This window comes from Eretmochelys imbricata, chromosome 9 (genome assembly GCF_965152235.1).
Source record: "Eretmochelys imbricata isolate rEreImb1 chromosome 9, rEreImb1.hap1, whole genome shotgun sequence".
NCBI lineage: Eukaryota > Metazoa > Chordata > Testudines > Cheloniidae > Eretmochelys > Eretmochelys imbricata.
Genome location: NC_135580.1, coordinates 45,035,472 through 45,057,411, shown reverse-complemented (window position 1 = coordinate 45,057,411; position 21,940 = coordinate 45,035,472).

The following is a 21,940-nucleotide window of genomic DNA, read 5'->3' as shown; positions in this document are numbered from 1 at the left end:
GGCGCGATCCGTTTTCTGAAGGGCATCCCAGCATCTCACCTTTTATTTTTAAATGTATTATCTGACAGCGCCCGTGTTACATATGAAGCATTTCAGCTATTTGTTCAAAAGACCTCAACAAGCCAAGGCACCAGTTTGTCGAGGTGGCTACAAGACTCTCCTGTTCCAGGAGCACTCATGTGTTATAAATAAGAAAATGTGCCCTCCTTTCATCTTAACTTTGTGTTTCTTTCCTGAACCACTGCACATAAATCAAAATGTTGCACGAGAGTAACTGAACAGATCCTGGTAACTTAATCACTCCAAAGCCTCATGGTTTGCCTTCTGGCATTTTTATTCAGGTAATAACTGCCCTGGGGTCAAAAGCTGAGCCTAAGGCTACCATCAGGGTCAGGTAATTTTAAGCTTTGTAGAACGGCCTAGGCATAGATTTTCAGACCTCTGCTATATTTTAACTGTAACATTTAATTATGGTGCAGTATCATCCATGATTTCTGAACAAATGGTACTAGATTGACAGCACATTCATTAAAATCCTATTTATCCAAACAGTTACGTGGCAGTGCAAGCATCCCAGCACTGCGCTCCAACCACAGTGCAGAGAGAGACCACCTTTAGGGTAAGAGAAGATTGAGCTCCCAAGCCCAGTCTGACTTCTTTGCCAGCACTGCCAACGGGATTGCCAAACAATGCCAATTGGCAAGCTGTCTATTTTTATATTCTTGGAACCCAGATCCTTTTTAGGTGAAAACCTGAAGTCCATCGGAAATTTGACCAAGCAAAAGCTGAGCAGGGATTTCAGGATTTGGCTCACATATTGCCCGTGAACTTGCCTTTCTCCATCATATGATATATCACCTCTCACAGGAATTTCCAGAGCTGACCACCAGCTCTGATGGTTACTGTGATAGTTCTATACGAATGTCTAGGAGATTGTTTTAATGGATAAAATATGCCCTATTGCTGTATTTCAGGGCACTTGTACAATGTAAAATTAATCCTGATCACCAAAAAGTGATCCCAGCACCAGCTCTCAAGTAAAGAGCTGGGAAAACAGATGTACGGTAAAGTTTCCTTCTACTGTTGTAATCTAATGTATCTACTCTTCAGTGGTACAAGGCTCAGTTGGACTGTAAGACCCTCAAGGCATGGACCAGTCTATGTTGTCTGTAAAGTACCATGCACACCTGCATACTGAAATAAGTAATAATCATAAAAGCCAATGATCTAGACCCTGGAACTTGTTTCCTCCCTGATATTTAAATGTGGAGACTAAACTTGAGCACCTCAGCTCATCTCAGCTGCTGAAGCAGTACCATGGATACGGTACACATCTACCCCTGCTCAGATAGCAACTGTGGAAAAAAATGGGACGGGGGGTTGTGGGTAATAGGCCCCTATATGAGAAAAAGTCCCAAAAAATGGGACTGTCCCTTTAAAAATGGGACATCTGATCACCCTACCCTGGCTGATCTACATATCTGCAAGTTCTTGGAGAATTACCTGGCTAGTTATTCATTCCAAGTCCCAGTATTCACATAGCCTCATTAACTCTTCAGAGAATTTCAGTTCCGCATGTCCTTTAATTGTTTGGACTCCTTACATGTTAAGCGGTACTACACTTGCTTTCGTATCTCTGTAAAATCTATTGCAAGCAAAATGCCCTATCTCCATCACTCCGAAGTGATGAGTTCATTTTCACCTTTTGCCTCCCCATTTTTATGTCTGCATTGCCCACATATTATAAATCCTCCAAACCCTGTTTCATTTTAGTTTAAAATACTCTCTTTTTCAAGGCTAATTCTTTAATCCTCTAGTCCATTAAATAACTCCTAGTATAATCACATAGCTTTCTTTCCTTATGCCACCTAATTTCCTTTCATACAGAAGCAGTTATCTGCTGTATCTTGTTTCTCTTCTTCAGCTACCATGTATGCTTCTATGCTGAAACACTTTTTTCCATGACACACTGCCCATTGACATATGTCTACACAATGTGCTTTCTTGAAAAATGTTAGCTAGTATAGTGCAGTCTGACAAGCCTCACCCCTCCTGAACTTCCAAGTATTGAGGGTATTGATGAGTTGCACCAAGTTGTGAGGCTTAATTCAATGTATGTAAAGTACTTCATGATCCTTTGCTGGAAGTCATTTCAGACATGCAAAGTATTAGCCTTCATCTTTGTTCAGGGGTCAAGAACATGGAGCATCTTGGCAACACAAATGACTAAGATGAGATCTAATTCTGGCCAGGATGTCCTCTGCAGCTGTGAACAGGTCACTTTGGCCAAAGTTTTCACATCTGGCATCTAAACAAACAGCCTGGTTACTGGAGGTGCAGAACACAGTTCCCATTTACTTCAGTACCTCTGAAAGTCAGGTACCTTATCTAGGACCTTTAGGTATGAATGTAGGTGCATAACTTTAGCCACAGATTTAAAAGTTTGTCCTGTTTGTGCTTTATAAGGATAATTAAAGTTAAGCACCTGAGTAATATAGATAAAAGATACCCAGGTATATAGGTTTTAGGTGTAGTTTCATTACACATATGTAGGTTTGGATGGATTAGGCCAGGGATTGGCAACCTTTGGCCCGTGGACCGCCAGGGTAAACCCCCTGGCGGGCCGGGCCAGTTTGTTTACCTGCCACAGCCACAGGTTCGGCCACTCCAGGCCAATGGAGGCTGCAGGAAGTGGCAGCAAGCACATCCAGTGAGAGCTGCGATCGGCCAAACCTGCGGACGTGGCAGGTATACAAACCAGCCCGGCCCGCCCGGGGGCTTACCCTGGCGGGCCACGGGTTGCTGATCCCTGCTTTAGCACATCTGGCACGTAAATCTCTTGCGATGCCAGCTACAGCAGTGCCACGAAAACACCTGTTCTCACTTTCAGGTAACTTGTTCTTGTAAACAAGAAGTGGGCAGCATTATCTCTTGCAAATATGAACAAGTTTGTTTACCTGAGCGATTGGCTGAACAAGAACTTGAGTGGACTTGCATGCTTTAACATTTTACATTGTTTTATTTTTGAATGCAGTTTTTTGTACATAATTCTACATTTGTAAGTTCAACTTCCATGATAAAGAGATTGCACTACAGTACAGTGAACTGAAAAATACGATTTCTTTTGTTTTTTACAGTGCAAATACTTGTAATAAAAAAATAAATATAAAAAGTGAGCATTGTACCCTTTGTATTCTGTGTTGTAATTGAAATAGATATTGGGAAATGTAGAAAACATCCAAAAATATTTAAATAAATGGTATTATCTTATTGTTTAACAGTGCAATTAATCGTGATTAGTTTTTTTAATCACGCGATTATTCACGATTAGTTTTTATAACTGCTTGACAGCCTTACTTAAAACCCATAATTGTGCAAAACTGAAAATTTTCATAGCTACAAATTGAAAAAATATTTAAAAATAATCATAGATATCTACTGAAATTATAAAAACATAAAAACTGAATTCTTCCAAGCCTACACATGTACAAGAATGAATGTCACTGGTACTTAATACAGTTCTCATTCCACACATCAGTATAAACCAATACTTGGTACAACATGATGTGCAATCATACAAGTTTGTTTCTTTATAGTTTAAGGGGTCTGCAAGCATATGGGGTAGAGTTCATATACTCAGGTAAGTATATTGATATTTGGTGCAATATGGTTGTTCACATACTGTAAATATTATTGTTATTTAGTTAGTATTAAAATAAGGATGATGTAGGTCAGTCACTTTAGCTCCAGGTTAGTTATTAGCTTTGTTTTCTGTATGTTATAAGCAGTTCATTGGCTAAACCTAGCCGTGCGTGAAGCGAGTTTTGGGCAGAGCATTTCCCACACTATACTGAAAGGGCATGTTTTTCTGTCCCTTATAATTCTGTTGCTATTTTGAAAGTTCAAGCTTTAGCGATTGTATTAGCTGAATTTGCTACCTGGAATGTGTGCTGAGTGAACTCTGAGAAGTCCCAGCATTAAGTAGCAAAGGTTGATAACCTGTAAGCATGTGTTGAAAAAATGGCAGCATGTGACTAAGTTACTGCTGTCCACAGCATAGCCAATGTTTGTATATACAGCAATGTATATTTCCCTCGGCCAATGGTTTGATTTTTTTTTTGAGTGATTCTGTGTTCAGCAGAGTCCCTGCCTACAAGCTGGTGCCTGGTACACACCTAAATGAAACTAACATATTTCTTCAAAAACCCACACCTAAAGTTTCATATAAACAAGAATTACAAGAAGGTCAGAGGATTTCCAAAATTATTCAGAATAGAACTGTAGCAAAAAGCACCATCCTCAAGTTGAATGCATCACTAAAAACAACAAATCAAATGCTGTTGACTATGCATCTTATTGTTATTTTATGAAAGGTGAAACTACAGTAGGAACACTATATAATCCTTGCCCAGTCATAAATGCTGTTTAACGTAACTAGTCAGGAGATTAAACCTTCACAGATGCAACGGATAGACGATATTTTTGAAACAGTGAGCACAGGGTCACGGACGAGCATACTGTAATTATGTAGCCTGTACAGATAGCAGTTGAATCAGCTTGAGAAGTGCCATACAAATAAGGGTACGTTTACACTACATCAGTTACAGCTGCACTGCTAGAGCACCATAGTGTAGAAACTTTCTCTACCAATGGAAGGGGGTTTTCCATCAATGCAGTTAATCCGCCTCGTCCATTGACCTAGCTGCATCTACAGTGGGGGTAAGGTCGACCTAACTACAGGACACAGAGAGTGTGAAATTTTTCACAGCCCGAGTGATATAGCTAGGTTGATCTAATTTTTAGGTGTAGACCAGTGTTAAGTAGTGCTTATATTACTTATAGGTGTTATTTGTTCCCTCTGCAGCAACATGCTAGCTAGTAAGGTAAGCTTACAATTAGTGCTGTTCTCAGCACTCCCTCTCTCAGAAGTCAACAACTGCAGACAAGAGCATCTTAATGAATCTTAGCTTATTTGCTATGGGTCAAGTTCTGTAGCTGATGTATATAGCAGTAAGGGGCCAACAAGCCACATAAACAATTTCCATACCCAGCTAATACTGGGAAGGAGTGGCCTAGCATGGAAAAGAGGGAGTCAGGGGAACCACCCCCATGCAGCGGAAACAGAACACCTATTGCTATTGGAAGATTCCCAGCAGTGCTGTTTGCTGCACATTTAAGGTTCAGTTGTGGAAACTTTACTTATGCTGTTGAGCACTTGCTCACATGGATAGGCCCACGTAAGTCAATGTGAGCAAGTGTTCCAGCAATCACGTCCTTAGTAGGTATACATTGGAAGTGACATGAGCAGAGCTCTCCACTCTTCCGGCCCTACAGAGTTTAGGATTTCTAGTAGCTTAGCTTCAGCATGGAGCTGTGCCAGTGGGTCCCTTCAACACCGTTTGTGGCCTTACCTTAATATAAAAAGAAAGAAAAAGAGAAGTTATGTTATTTTTAGATCAGCCTTAATGGATACAATGCAGTGCAGGTATGAACTTTCCTGAGACTGGAAAAGTGTAGCAGAGACCACACTGTGCTAAGTGCTGTACAAACACAGAAGAAAAAGATGTTGCCTCCCCCAAAAGTAGTTTATAATCTCTATCTAAGTCAAGAGACAAAAATGGATATGGACAGACCAAGGGGACCTGTCCTGCCTGTAGTGTTAAAGCCCAAGTAAAAGGGGTTGTCTGGGAATGTTGAGGCAGTGGATGATGGAGTCATACTCTGGCATTCTCTGGTGCAGCAAGGAAGCTGATTAGCAGACACAGTTGCAGGTCCCATTTGTGACTGAGTGGCACTATTGTACGTAATCTGAAGACAAGAGCTCTGATTGAATTTGATGCAGGGACTGAAATATTAATCACACAAGGATACCTTTACACAAAGGGTGCTCAGAATATGAAGCTGACTGCAAGAGAATCAGCAGCACCAGAAATACAGGCAGCCATTAATGAATTCAAGAGGGGAGCCAGAACAGTAAGAAAAATGGGGAAAGCATTTAAATAAGTTTTAGAGGTTAAGATGAGGGGATACCACTGTGCCATGCAATCTTAAGGACAGGGCTTTCATGAATCATGTTCTTCCACCTGGAACATTTGAGACAAATAGATACACTTCAGGGAACACAAGACTGGGCCACTCTGGATATTGAGTGCCCCATAATACCCTGTGGCAGCTCAGCTCAGCAAAAAGATGGCGCTAATGGGGTGCAGAGTAGTTGCTATTGGTCTTAGCTGCTGAGAACAAGGGTTAGCCGCCATTTTGGAAGGTGGGGTTTTGGATTGTAGTCAACACCACACTCAGGTTGGTCTTGTGTTAGTTATGTAAAATGTAAATAAAAGACGTTAGTTAAATAGGTCTTCAAGCCTTAAAAAAGAAAAAAGAAAAAGCACACACTAGGGATAGGAAAAGGCAAAGCCAAGAAGCTTTTTAACATACCCAGAGCCCAGCCCAGCCTGATATTTTACAATTAAATGTGCTTTTCAATGTAATGTTTCTTCTGGCTATTGCACCTGAGCAGAATAACCACAAAGTGGTGCTTTTCCAGGGATACAGATCTTTTACAGATTCCGAGGTACAGAGACTAATGAATCTCAGCATATAGACAAAGGTTTTTCAGTCATAAGGGAAGATAAACTATATCAAACAGATTAGAGGAGAGCCACTGGACCAAATACACCAAGCCTGAACTGGTCGGGACACCACACAAACTTAACTATATGTATGCAGCAGCTGACACAGCCATGATGTCCTGACAAAACATCAACTAAATGTATATCTTGGTGAAGCAATTTAAACCTGATTCAGGTAAACTTGGGATAAAAGTTTAACATATAGCTCAAAGAGGAAGATGGTTTAGATCCAAGGTTTAGATTTAAAGCGAGCTGGTTAGGAAGCCAACATAGCCCCAAAATAGAAAGTACCGATCTGAATTCTAGGAAGGTTGCTGCAGCTGAGGGCACTTTATGAAAGTATCTATTTGAACACTGAAACTGTTCTGAACTGATGAAGTTCCATAATTGCGTAAACCTAGCTCTTCTTGTAGAGCACTGTATGCCCCATTTAGATCTTTCTAGATTCTTTCACACTGGGATGAAATGCTTTGCTTTAATGACAGACCTGCTGCAGTATGAATGGAAAGACCATCACATTCTGGCTATTTCTATGGGAAAGTTCAGGGGTTCAAGAGAGAGCTCATTTCTCAAATTTCTCTGAATGGGGATCATCTGGTCATCACTGTTACACCATAGAGTTTTTTCATCCCTTCCAAATACCTTGGCAACAGCTTGCAATGTTTGCCATGTCATCTAGTCTTCAAGACATAAGCAAGTAGAAAGTGGTGTGAGGACCCCTGGGTATCATACAGCTATCATGGTAACAATCCCACTGTAAACACATGACAGGCAGCTAATGGTATTGCTCACATGTGTTCTATGGAGCAGAGATGCCAAAATAATTGAGTTTTCATGAGTGGTGCAATTTCATTCATGGCAATTGGAACAGAACCAAAACCAATATTTTTATCTGATTTCAAGTTAGATATAGTCATATTGAGCTGCAGCTGCTATCAGGAAGGCCATCAGCAAATCTGCACTGTACTAATAACTGTACAATTAAAGCCCAAGCACATATCAGCATTTTAAAGTGGCCAGAAATTGTTTAGCTGGTCTTAGCAGCTTCAGTACTAGGAGAACAACAGAAGTACTGTTTTTGACGCATTAGTGGTATTAGTGGCAAATCTACACTGGTGCCTTGTTTACTACCGTACCAGCTCCATTAACTGTGGACTGAGACTGACTGTAGGAGGCTCCTTGTTTTGAATGACTCAGTGACACTGAATAAAATATGTTACACATTAATAAGAGGGTAAAATTAGTTTTAACCATGGCAGTCAATCATTCTCCTGTGGTCACCACTTTAAGAAGTCAGTGTGACAGATGTGGCAAATTCCTGCAATATCCTTGGGGGGGCAGGGGGAACCTTATTGGATTAAGTGTAAGAATCTTTGGAGCCCATTGCATTAAATGCAAAGGTTACATATTATTGTGGCCACTGATGATCAAAGGATTACATTGAACAAGGTAACAGACTAGCATGGTCTTTTGGACAATGTGTGAAGTGAAATTACTGGGGAATCTCTAGAGGGAGGAGAATGCAAATACCTTCTGCCAGTTCTGCAAAAACCTACCCTGAGGAAGGGACCATTGTCCACAGAATACCTGTTCCAGAAATCTGAAGATCAAAGGCCCAAAGTTGTGTAAAGAAAGAGGCTGAGCTGCCCAGTCACTGTGTTTGTTCTGAGCTAAAAAGCAGTTATGAACTTGTAACCACAGAAAAACTCCTTAGTGGGGTTTGCAGAACTTACTCCTATCAGAGCCCCTGCTAGAGTTGGGGACTAATCTCCAGTGAGCTTATTAGTATATGCGTAGGCTCCTTTATTGTTTTTAATATGTTTTCTCTGTAATGCTTTTGCTTTAAGAATAAATGTGCTTGCTTAGAAAGAGCTGTCTGGTAACTTTCAACTGCTGACATTTACAGCTGTTCATAGTCTTCGGAGAGGAAGCAAAGTACAGATACTGGCCCGTTTAGGCAGTATTATGTGCTGGGAATATCTTCCCATAGGCAAGGAGCTGTGTGGCCTAGAAAAACCCCAATCAGGAGGGAGACAGAGGTGGATCTCTGTCCAAGAGAGGTGACTGCTGATGAGCCAGGAACCAAGAGGGGTCCTGTTGGTGGATCACAAGGGAGGGAAATACAGGTGCAGTTGCCCTGGACTGTAACAGTCAGCATTATAAATCTGTATTTTGGGGTAACATACTTAAACTAGCCAACAAAATATGATGGTAAATACAAATACTGCAGTGTAGAAAATGCCAATTTGATTTCAAAATGTTACCATTGTTTAAAGACTGACCAACCACTCACATATATGACTCTCTCCTGTAGTGAAATGTTATACTTTTGATTTCTATGTGTGTACTGTATAAAACTAAAAACATTTTCACAAGAATTGTGCCTTGGGCACAGGATATTTTAAGACATTTTAATTACAAAGTTACTGTAGCTAGTGAGAAAAATCAGCAATTAAACTCACATGGATGCATAATATATGATATTGTCTAATACAGCCTTACATTTCTCTTGGCAGAAAGGAAGGAAAACAACAAGTCCTTAAATTAACTCTCATGTGAGGTGGAAATCTTGATCTTCAGAGATGTGTCAGAATGTATCTGCTGATACATATCCTAAGCCACAAGATGGCATCTGATCTTCTGAAATCTAGAGCTGCATCCAATTTTGTGCCTACTTTAAACATGCAGTGATGGAAATTGTGATGCCATTCAAGTTGTAATCTGTGGCAACTCTACTTGGCCACTGGCACACATCTGTTGGAGGTCTAACTGGAGGAAGTGCACATGCAAGCTAGGCCCACAATTTTAATACAAAACATAGGTGCCTGATTTTTTGAAAAATGAGACTCTCAATATGTTAACTGTCCCGTGACTCACTCTGAAGTTGCAGGGTAATGGGACAAATCTCCAGCAAGTTTTCCAGCATTACAACCCTAGAATGGTCAATAGTTAGAAATTAAATCAATGTGTTTGCTGAACACTGGTTATGGTGCAATAGCTGGAACTTCATAATGATCTGTCTAAGTATTGGGCCAGATTCCAAACTCCCTATGCCACCCTGGCAGAATAAACAGGCTAGCAAACTGGCATAACAGCCAGCCCAGGATGCTCCTGGAGGCAAAGAGCCAATACAGCTGGCACTACACTATGAAAACCCTCCAGCCAAAATCAGATTAAAGTAGTTTGGGGTCCCACTGTGGCTCTTCCCCTTTAAGCCCATCTCTTTGCCATGGCTGTGCACCATTGTGGAGTAGCAGGGGGGTACTTTCCCTCCCAGAGGCAAGAGCAACAGCATGGTGCTTCCTTGTCCTCACAAGAGTTACAGCTGGGATCTCTTCCCTTGAGAGAAGCAGAGACAGCCAATTAACCCTTTCCCAGGAAAGGGCCAGCCAGTACTTACTCCTGAAGCCAGAATGTACCCAGTTGGGTGGCTGGGCTGGGCCTACTGACACTCTTCTCCTGCAACATAGTCATCTATTGGAGTAGTGCTGGCAAGGCTCTTCAGAGCAGCAAGCCTTGGAGTTAACACCCCATTGAGATATGTGCAACAGTTCACACCTCATACCAATCACTTCAGGTTGTTTATGGATGTCTTTGCTATGGTTACACTCAGGTCACTATTTCAAAGACAGTCTACAAACTTAGTCTGTGCCCCAAAGTTCACAGAACATTAAAAAATACAGTTTGTAAAGTTCCTAGCACAATTTAGTACATACTGTATAATTAATCCACAGGAAAGTACTCTCATATGCTTTGTTTACATTTCCAATAGTTCTGGCACTCAACATCCAGCATCTTCCCCACAGCAGATGAAAAACTTTCTAGTAGGCATTTTGAGTAGAGAAATTACTCAACTTCTCTGGGTGTTTTGCAATTAACTAATAGTGTTTCAATCAGCCCCACACTTCAGCCATTGTCACCTGCCATAGAGAACAAACAGGGAACAAATATTTGCTAATGGGCTCTTCAGTCAAGCAGAGAAAGGTACAACATGATCCAATGGCTGGAAGATGAAGCTAGACAAATTCAGACTGGAAATAAGACATTTTTAAACAGTGAGGGTAATTAACCACTGGTATGATTTGCCAAGGGCCATGCTGGATTCTCCTTCACTGGCAATGTCAAAATCAAGAAAAAATGTTTTTCAAAAATATCTTCTCTAGGAATCATTTTGGGGAAGCTCTCTCGCCTGTGTCATAAAGGAGATCAGAAAGGAGATTAGACTAGATGATCACGATGGTCTCTTTTGGCCTGGGAATCTGTGAATCTAGATTTTAATGGAGAATAATTTTGATAGGTTAACTGAGCAGGAAACGATTAGTATTGGACAAAGGTTGCTGTCAGCTCAAAAACTGGCCCATTTTGAGCTAGTCTCCCAAGCTGGAAGTCAGATTATTTGCAAAATTTGCAGGATTTGCTCAGCGGTCATAGACAATTAATTGTATCTTCTTCCCATCCATAAAATGCTATACCTTACAAAGAAGCAGTGAGGCTATATTAATACTTGTAATAGTGCTTTGAAATCCACAGATGGTAGATGCTATAGAAGTTCAATAATAGATCTACTAACGTAGTGGTCCACCTCATCAAAACAGCATAATGCAGTGTGACATACAATTACTGTAGGACATAGAACATTATTATGGGTAGGGTGTGTTTAGAGTGAATCTAGACCAAGCTTCAAGCAAACCCCTCACTTCCCAAGAGGTTCCAGGGAAAAGTTTGTTTGTATGTGTAACTCAAACCTTCCTGTTTCAGCACCAACCCTGACAAGATCCAACAATTTTGACTGAGTCTTACTTTAAGCATTAGTTCATTCAACTCAAAGCTGACACTCACCCACACTGAACCCATTGAACAAAACAGTGTATTATACTCCAGAAATCCAAAATGAAAAAAGTTTAGCCCAGCTCCAGTGGTCACCACAACAGAGCTCATATGCCCCAGTTTTACTGGAACAATCCCTATTTTTCATCTAGTGTTCTGGTGTCTTAATATTTGGGGATGCCCATTTCTCATATAAAAACATTTATTTTGTATCTAAAAAATGTTTAAGATATTTTACCATGCCAACATAAAATGTTTACATTGACTACTAGATGGCAAGTGTGTGTTTTGTGCCAACCATTATTCAAGGCCAAAGCTTGTCAGGTGACAACATTGGAATGAGCCCGATGAGTCAATAATTATGTGCAACTGATGCAGAAAAATCCTCCTACTCAGTTCTCAAAGGAGTCTGTCTGTCCCTCACTTCCACTCTCTATAACAGCACAAAGGGCTCAGTCTTTTTTGATCTAGTTTGCTATCCCAAACAGAACTTTTCTAACCAAATGGGGCAGGTTAAAGAAAGGAGCTTGAATGTGGAACAGGTGTTTATTTGCAATCCTAAAGCACGTTGCTACATACATTACACACTTATTTTTAAAATACAGTAATTTTCCTATAAAAGGATAGTGAAAGCAGGTGCAAGAGATGGGCTGCATCTTTTGGTTTAAAGACCAAAGTGAAACCCTTTTCCCGTTTTGGATGCAGAAACAGTTGATTTCCCATTTAAACTTCCCATAAAGACCCAGTTTCAGCAATGTTGTGTGGTACACTACTACTTATTTTAACCTAGAGTAATAATTCTGCAGAATATCTAAGTAGTAAGTTAGTTTGATTTGAAGATGTATAAGTAAAAATGGCTGTTCAATGGAAAGTTAGTTTTCGTACACTTACGAACATTTTATTCTCTAACAAATTGCCTTCAAATTAGCATAATTCCCTACCGCACTCTAAATTATGAGAGCACTTTTGACCAGTAATCAGTCCAACACTGTTAGTGTTTAAACTTTACCTTCCTTACACCTTATATTTCTGATCAAGCATGCCAATGTACATGTCTAACAAATCCTGTCACAAACATTGACACTGCAATGCTTAAGTGCTATACCATTGATGAGATTGCTCTGAACATTTTGTTCTCAAATCTCCAACTGTTAGTTTTATCGATTAGATGACAGTAAAAGAAGTTCAGTTACATAACTGTACAATTCTATCATGCTATTTTATGTCAGGTATAATGAAACTGCACCAGGATAATTTAGTTTCCGTTACTTAGCATCTGAATTTGGGAAGGGAATGTTAATAGAATAGGTAACTACCTAAGATTATGCTTATCGGCAACTTTTGATGTTCTATTTTATATTTAAAACAAAATATTTTTCAATTATGTTTTTGTTCCATGTCACTTTTGCTCAAGTATGTTTAAAGTGCAATTAAAGCTTCAGGGAAATGTAAGAATAATGCATTCCAATTGGTTTGTGTCTCAGAAAACGCATCACTGGATCTGTTGAAAGTTGCTGCCAACTACTCCCTGTTTCTGAAAGTGGCTTGGATCGTAAAAATCTCCTGTTTGAATTAATAAGAATTTCCCTGGCTCAAAACCACAGCAAGTGTTTTCCTTTTCATTGTAGCAGAACATAACTTTCTAGAAATCAAAATGTTAATACAAAGCTAGTGAGTGCACTGAGTTACTGGGCATCAGTCATTGCAACACAGTTTCCCCCATTCCTGTACAAAGCTTTCTCAGCTAGCTTCCTTCTTGGCAAAGCACACGCACACTTAGGAAAAGTAAAAAATTGCTTACCTTGAAGAAGCTCCGAAGAAAATACATTATACTTAGCATTTTTGGAGGTTTAAAAAAAATGAGGAATCGTTCAATCCTTACAACATCCGAGGCCTGTGTGAATTCCTACACTCCTGCTGTGTCTTTGGTTACATGCTTTCTTGTTGCTATTTTGGACAGTCTTAGTACAAGAGAAGCATATGAGCCATGCCAGGAGCTTATGCTAAGGAGTTGCATAACAATTAGGGCTTATCTGTGCTGTACAGTACAGCAATGCAAACAGGTTTGTTCACAGTTTACTGGCTCCAGAGCATTTGTACTAGGCATGCCCAGAGTGATGCCACTGTATTTGCTAAAGAAACTAAAGCAAGAATGGCTATTTGTGAACTCTGCTAAAAGAATGGTAACCAGTGAAACTAGAAAGCACAGCACATGTTCACTTACATTCCCCCCCCCCCCCGCTTCTGTTTTTGCCAACAGCAATCTCAATTAATGGGTATTAAACTTACTACAGTCATTTAAAGGGAGAGAAGACAATAGCATGAGCCCTCGGTCTATCCCTAAAGGTGAAGACAACTGGCAGGAATGATACATTTTGCAGGTTAGTATTGTAGGGTACAGACAAGTTCAGTTTGTTAATTTTTTTCTCTCCCATACATTATGAGATTATGTAGGCTTTTATTTATGCCTTTATGCTTTTGTAGTAAAGGATCTGTCCACATTTTGTTGCGAGCTTCAGAGGTTTATAATTTACTCAAAATTAATGATAGGTAAAAATTAAAGGTATATAAATGAGATTGTGGCCTGGGGGTGGTTAGTGGGCTGTCCCATCCCCAATGGGGTGGACTGGAAGTAAAGTGGTGTGGCAGGTCAGGGGTGTGTGTGAGAGTCACTACATGGTACTGGCCTCCTGGCCTGGCCCAACCCATGACAGGGATCAGAGCCCAGCTTGCTCCGTGCTCAGCTCCAGCCCAGGCCACTGCTGCTGCTTCCTATCCAGCCTGCCCATGGCGCGACACTGACAAATATAGCGATTAGGAACCCCAGCCTGGCACGCTCCAGAGCAGCTCCCGGCAGACCCAAGGGAAGAACTGCAACACTGGCTACTGGGTAGCTGAGACTGGGATCCACCACTTGCAGCACAAGCAGTCATGAGAGGGGGCTCTGCCCCAGCAGGGAATCAAGGTGAGACCAGGATCAAACATGGAATCACAATTTCTGTGCAGTCCTTGAAATCTAGGGTTGCCAACCCTCCAGATTGTCCAGGAGTCTCCAGGAATTAAAGATTAATCTTTAAAGATTAGGTCATGTGATGAAACCTCCAGGAATAGTTCCAACCAAAATTGTAAACCACAAGGGTTGCCACAGGACCTTATATATAATGTCTCAGACTGGGAGCACTTCTACATTATTTCAATCATCAGGCACCGGTACCAGCAGCCTAAATCTGTTTTTCATTAATAATAGCTGGTGCTGAGTAGTTCAGCTATTCAAAAGTCATACCAAAAAAATCTTAACAAGCAATGTATTCTGTCTCAGTGCACTGCGTGTGTGCATCTCTGTGCAATCGCTCACATAGACTGCATCACCTGTGCTCTATCCATTAATCCATCTGCCCCGGACTCATTCTAACATTCCAAAGCTCTGAGCACCTTCATACAGCCACTACAATATTTTTTTTAAAAAACTAAACTGCTAAATCTATGGTTTGATTCCTGTGATAACACACGCATACAGGTATTTGATGGGTAAGGCCCGTTTAACCATTTACACACTCACTCTGCACATGCAATTATTGTAACAGCACAAGAAAGTTAGGATTGTGATTGTTCATGTCACTACATACCTAACTTAATAAAAACCATTCAAGCAATTTGGTTTGAGTGTTAGCATAAGCCTGGAAATGCAATACAAGTTGTGGTTTAAACTGCATAGTGTGCACTCGTTACCAAGTGACAGCTTTGCTTTAACGAAGTTGTCTTCCTGGCTCTTGCAAAAGCCAAATCTCAAAAACTTCCCTAGCTCCTGGAATCATGAACCTCAACTTTCATATTTGTTTTAAAAGAGTAAATGTCTAGCCCTAATGGTGGGAGGGGAGGCTGAAAATACAACACCCCCCCCAAAAAAAAAGACTCAAAGCAGAAGGCAACTAAAAACCTAAAATGTATCTTTAAAATCTCAATTTTGGAGACCTGAGTCATGATTTTTGAATATTTTTGGTTGGCAATATTGACATTTGGGTTATTGTGTGTTCTAAAGAGTTATGGTAATGTTTTTGGATTCTGTTTTCCTATTTAATAAAGACATTGCATATAGACTGCATTCTCCTGGCTGGCCCTCATTGATTAATTGATCCCCTAGGTCATATCTTTACAAGATTCAGGCCAGACCATTCTTTGACAATGGCCTGACATCAGGCCATTTCAATTGAGGAGGGAAGTGCCCTTTAAAATATAGTCTAATTCTTACTGCCACAAAGGATTCACTTTAAATAAAGAATAAAAAGTGAAATAAAACCACCAATCTGTATTACAATATTGAGGGCTAAATTTTTAAATTAGCACCAACCCACATGTGTAAATGACATCAATTTGGGGGGGGGGGTCCATTATGTTATTTGTGTGCATAGGTGCCTCTTTTGCATGCACAATTGCAATGTGAGAATTTATCTGTTGAGAGTCTACCCCAAGCATTTCACTTAAATGCAGAAAAGCCAGGAAATTGAAAGTTCAGACTAAAACTCCACACAGAGACTGTCCTTAACTCACTCTCTTGCCTGCGGCATGTATTCTTCCATATGCTGAAATACCAGGCTGGATTTTTAGCCTTAACCAAGTTCCTTTTGTAAATCAGTGGTTTTGCTTAGGTGTTTTATGCTTTGAGATTTGTGCATTTTATTCTGTTTCACAAAAAAGATGTACAAGTTGTGACATTCCCTTAATCTTGTAATACTTTTAAGAGAACCATATTTTGAATCATACAAGAAATTTACAAGAAAGACTCTAGCAACTCAGGCCTTTGCAGAGTGTCTCTCTCAAAATACCATTATAGGGTTACATTAATCTTCTTACTTTTCTTGGAAATACAGGTTCACGGTCTATGAATAGACCTAACAGTCTTGATGAGAATCTGCCCCACATGAATTAAGTTGACTTATGTTATGTACAAAATCCAGTCTACAAGAATCTCCTCTTCCCCTCATTCTACATCCCAAGATACAGAAGTTACCCTAGAAATCTCCCTCTTAGGTAAACATTCCTTTCCAAATTGCTGTGATCAGTTTTTACACTGATCTGATTCTGATGTTTCAGTTACTGTAATAGTGATTTTTATTCTCTTGAGGCAATAAGAAGAATTTATTGCCCAATTACACCTGGGTAGCCAATGCTAATGGGGAATTTTTCTGTGCCCTTGTGTATCTTGCTCTGCTCATGGTAAGAGGTGACCTTTTTAAAATCACAGAGGAGAAAGGCAGTTGAAATGAGCAACTATCACAAAAACAATACAGAAAAAATTGTCTTTTGACAGGGCCTGGACAGACTAATTTTTAACCTACTTTTAGCATTGTACAAAACTTAGAAGATGACATGGACCCTAGCCCAATGACTTGCAGTTTAGGAGACCAGACAACATAAGACACCTGGTCCAAAATCTTCAAATTTGTGTCTTAGATTTATGTGCCTAACTTTAACTAAACACCTCGGCTGGAATTTTCAACGGGAATTGGGCACTCACTCTCATTGAAACCTCAGGCCTGCAATGGAGGAAGACTTTTTATGGCCATAATTTTGATAGTTGCCACTTTACTATGATTAGTTTAATACCACTAGCTTTTAAGGAGATTTTAAAATAAATATTTCAAGCAAAGGAGAAGGTGGGGAAACAGTTTGCTGGTATCATTCCAGTCTTATGGCTTCAAGGGATGACACATACTATCCCATGAGCTGTGCATATTGGGGGTGCAAAGGAGGGACTTGGAAAATGTCCCAACTTCTTACCTTTTGTGGGGTGTCATAAACCCCCATGGAGCTCATGGCAAGAGAAGTCTCTGCACTTCCAAGAGCATGGACTGCAGTTGTGGATTGTAATTAGGCAGGCAGTATGTGTATGGGACATAAGAGTTCTTAGCTGTCCTCCCTCTCCTCAGAATCTATATAGTTTAGACATTTTGTTATCTTCTATACATCAATAAAGACACACGGGACCATTCGGACAAGAAACAGTTATTGTGGTACATGCAACTTTAATGTACACTTCCTGTCTCCTGAGCTCTGACCTGTGCAGCCTTAATATTCTCTTCATAGGGTCTGACACAAAGGCCTTTGAAGTCACTAGAAAGACTTCCATTCACTTTGCATCAGGCACATTGTTTTTCATATGAAAATACAGAAGGCGGGAGTTGGAACTGAAAAAAAAACCCACAAAGTTCTACAGTTCTAACAATGGGGACTTGAAGTAGTCACCCACACAGGCCAGGGATTAAGTGACACTAGACCACTGCAGCGAACCAAATTGCACTGGCTGAGCAGGATGGACTAAGCAACCTCCTAGACTTTTAATCTAATTTCTCTGATCATAGAAGCCATTTTCATTTTGTTAGTAGTTGCACATTTGCCCTGAGGCCAGCCAGTCAGTTGCTATTATCACAAAGATAATTCTTTATGTGGTCCGACATGTTGGTTCAAGCACTCTTAAAGGCACTATGAACTTACCATCTGCAATCTCAGCAGTGAAGTTTTCCATCTGTATAGTGGGCTACAGAGTCTGGAGATTATAACTAAAAACAGGCCGGGATGGAGAGAATTATTTCTACTCTGCACCTTCCTCCCAGCTCTCAGCAGGGTGAACCTAATCATCCTTTGATGCTAGTAGTGCCTCCTCAGCCCAGCTGCATTTCTTGTGTCAAACTGTTCCCCATGTAATGGCGAAGGGTACATCTACATTGTGGCTGGGTGTGTGACGTATCCACATTAACTGTACTCTAGCTAGCTTGCTAAGATTAGGAGAGCAGGTGCTGAGCCGTGCGCTTCAGTGCGGGTTGCACAAGCCGGCTTGAACCCCTGCCCAGGTACACTTCTATGTTTAATGAGCTAGCTAGAGTACAGCAAGCATGGGTATATTTGCATGAGCTGCCATTCACATCCCTGGCTGCAAGTCAGAAGTCCAAAGCAGTTTCTAAATTGGTCTCGTCATGAGAATCATGACACTAGCCCCGAGCGAGTTCAAAAAAAAAAAAATCCAATATATAAGGCTTAATTCATCTTGTGAATTTAGATACTTAGGCATCTGTACAGGAAGAAAGCCTCCCACATTTACACATGCAATGCATCTGCAATGTCTTATTAGACAGAAAAAATACCTAATTAAAGAGATGATTGTAGAAATATTGATCTAGAATGAAAACCCTGCTTGCAGAGATATGATTTCCTCAAGAAAAGCTGAACACTTGGGTGTAATAAAATTAATACTCCTTATCCTTACACCAGCCATGTTGACATTTCTGACCCTGCAGCTTTCAAATTCACTAGGAACTGACTGAACACACAAGAGTCCATGGTTTCCTCTTCCTTCCTGCTGAAGGCTAGAGCTCTCCCACATTTATCTACTTTCATTGAATCTTTGATATATTTGTGTCTTATGGGGAGACAAAATGATTCCTGACCCATACTAAAGCTGAAAAGGAATGGCAAATGCAATTGGTCCCAGAGCAGAAGTTATGCAGCTTGCAAAGAGAACCTTGCAACCAGCAACAGCATATCCTCTGTATGGAGGAAAATAATCAGAAGAGAAACTGCATTGCACAAGCTATTCCTTTACCCCTAACTGAGATGCCTTTTTGAAAGGGAAACTTTACTGGGCAAAAAGAAAAGGAGTACTTGTGGCACCTTAGAGATTAGAGACTAACAAATTTATCTCTAAGGTGCCACAAGTACTCCTTTTCTTTTTGCGAATACAGACTAACACGGCTGCTACTCTGAAACCTGTCTTTACTGTGCAAGACTACTGGAGAAGCTAAAAAGCAGCATGGATCCAGATGCAGGGCTGGTGCCATTTTACTGTAGCCCATTATGTGGACAGAGATGGTTTTTGAAAAGATGCAAGAGAAAGTTAAAGCTTACAGTCACCTCCTTATCTTTGCACTGAGAAGTTCTTCTCCATTTCCTAAGGCTTGTTATGCTGTAGTGTAGTATGTGCTTTTCGTATGGTCCTTATTGAAGAGGACAGTTTGCAAAAGGAGTGAAGTTGTCCACCAAATATTCCACTCCTTCAGGGAGCCAAATAATTAATCTCTCGTAAATTGCAGTGGTTGAAATCAAAGCTAGCTGTCCTGAGACTAGTCTAATGTTTTGAAAAGCACAAGTAACTTGGGACCTAAATATTGGCATTCTAGTCCAAAAAAAAAAAAGAGAGAGAGATTGCTATTGTTTTAGAAAACATTGCAGATATTTGTTAGTTTAAAGATTCCATGCGGTATACAGCTACTGCATTTGGAACAATAAATAATTACTTTTAACCTTAAACACAACTGATATAGATCAGTGCCAGTAACATAACAGCAAACAGAATTCTTAGCAAGTTTGAATCATCATACTTGAAGATGTGGAGCCCATGTCAACACTGACAATTGTCTCCATATTGGCATCAAGAAGGAGATGGATGTAGGTCTCCACATGAGTGTGGAAGGGAAGAATAGAAAAGCCTGGAGACAGTCATGCGCTAAAGAGGATTCAAACATTTGTCTCCTAAATGAAGAGTTAAAGGTTTTGTTCTGGATGTTGGAACTCCTAAGCTACCAATTGAAATCCTAATTTACTCAGAAATAAGTTTGCAGTGATGAGAAGTTATTAAAGCAGTTATATGAGACTTACAGATTGTGTGATTGGTCTTGATCACTGCCCCCCCCCCCCACAGCTGCTAAACCGCAAAGCCATGAAGGAGAACTCCATCTCACTCTCCAGAATCAGTTAGTTTGCCTTTGATCACAGATCAGACAGGAATCAAGTACTGAACAAGTCTGAGCACACAATGCATTTTTAATCTGTATTCCATGCCAAAGAGAATAGGATGATTAACGTAAAACAACAAATCCTGTTCTTTGAGGTTCATTTCCATTTATATTTGAGAAGTGTTTAACTTTTGAGAAAAGTAGGTCCTTTAAGACTAGCAGATGCCCACTGATACAATGACAATTCTATACTGAATTCTGCTTTGAACTGCCTGAGAACAGTCAAATGAGGTCTTGGGCAGCACTATGTTTGTACATGGCCACATTTCTTAAACAGGAATGTCATTCAGCATTACAGCAGGCCTTCCCAGCCTTTATTTTACTACTCAACTCATGCTGGGAAAAGGTTATGCCATGTGGATTCCCTACGTGTTAAGTTTCAGAGTAGCAGCCGTTTTAGTCTGTATCCACAGAAAGAAAAGGAGTACTTGTTGCACCCTAGAAACTAACATAAATTTGTTAGTCTCTAAGGTGCCACAAGTACTCCTTTCCTATGTGTTATATTTCCCTGCAGGCAGATGTACTACTGAAACTGAAGTAAATGCGCACGGTGCAAAGCAAATAAACTAGCCAACTGAGAATTTCCTTTGCCTTGAGGAAAACTCTGCTGGCATAAAGCTGGCAGAGGCAGCATAGCCACCTCCTATGCCAGCCTTCCATTCCACCTCTAAGTTACAGAGTTGGTGCAAGGCCAGGGCACAGACTAGGACCATGGGAGCACAGCAAAGAAGAGCTCTTCTATTCCAGGCTTCCAATGGCACTGGATCACTGAGGGACCTTAAGCCAGCAGCATGAAGTTACAGCAGCATCTCAGCCATAGGTTAAGTCAGAGCTGGGCAGCAAGGAACCAGGAATCACAACCACCCCACCGCACCCTGGATCTGCACTCTGCTCAGGTCCAGCTGAGAATCCAGCCCGCTAGCCATTATGAACCCTGCTTTATGCCTTTTTCTATCCCTGCATTCCCTGACCCACAAGGTATTGCTTCAAAGTTATTCTGAGAAGCAGCCTAGAATGCCCGCAAGAGTCAATACCTGCAGCAGAGGGAGGAGCACACAGCATACTCTGCTGCAGCAACACCAGACAAACTGCCCCCGAGGCCGCATCACTTCGCTAACTCAAAGCACATGAGCAGTAACCGATGCAATCCAATGTTGTGCATTAGCCGCCTGACGTGTTTGATCAGGAGAGTAAAAATAAATACAGCTATAAATCAATGTTAAAAATGAGACATTAACTTGATTTCAGGTCAGAGCCCTTGTATCAACCATAGGATTCAGGCTATTTACTGAGCCCTGTGTCAATATATGACCAGATGGCCCCCAAGGAGTTTACAATCTGAAAGCTTGATTCTATTAAAACCAATGGTAAGAGCCCCATTGGTGTCAATGGCAACACAAATCTAATACTTGCTCACAATCAGGCACAGTTCAAATATGTAATGCAGATAGGATGATGGGCCAAACTTTCAAGGTGCATGATATTTATATCCTTTTTTCTAATCTTGGAGGCTTACCAGGCAGTGCAGAAGCAGAGTATTCTAAGAAGGGATTTGACTGGAAAAGGAAATTATTTGGTTGCCAATGAGAAGGAAAGAGTTCCAGACATGGCATGTCCACATACAAGTCTGGGGATATGGCCACAGACTCTTGGCTCACCCTCTGATAAGCTCCTGCAGCACCTCTTAAGAAATTCTGC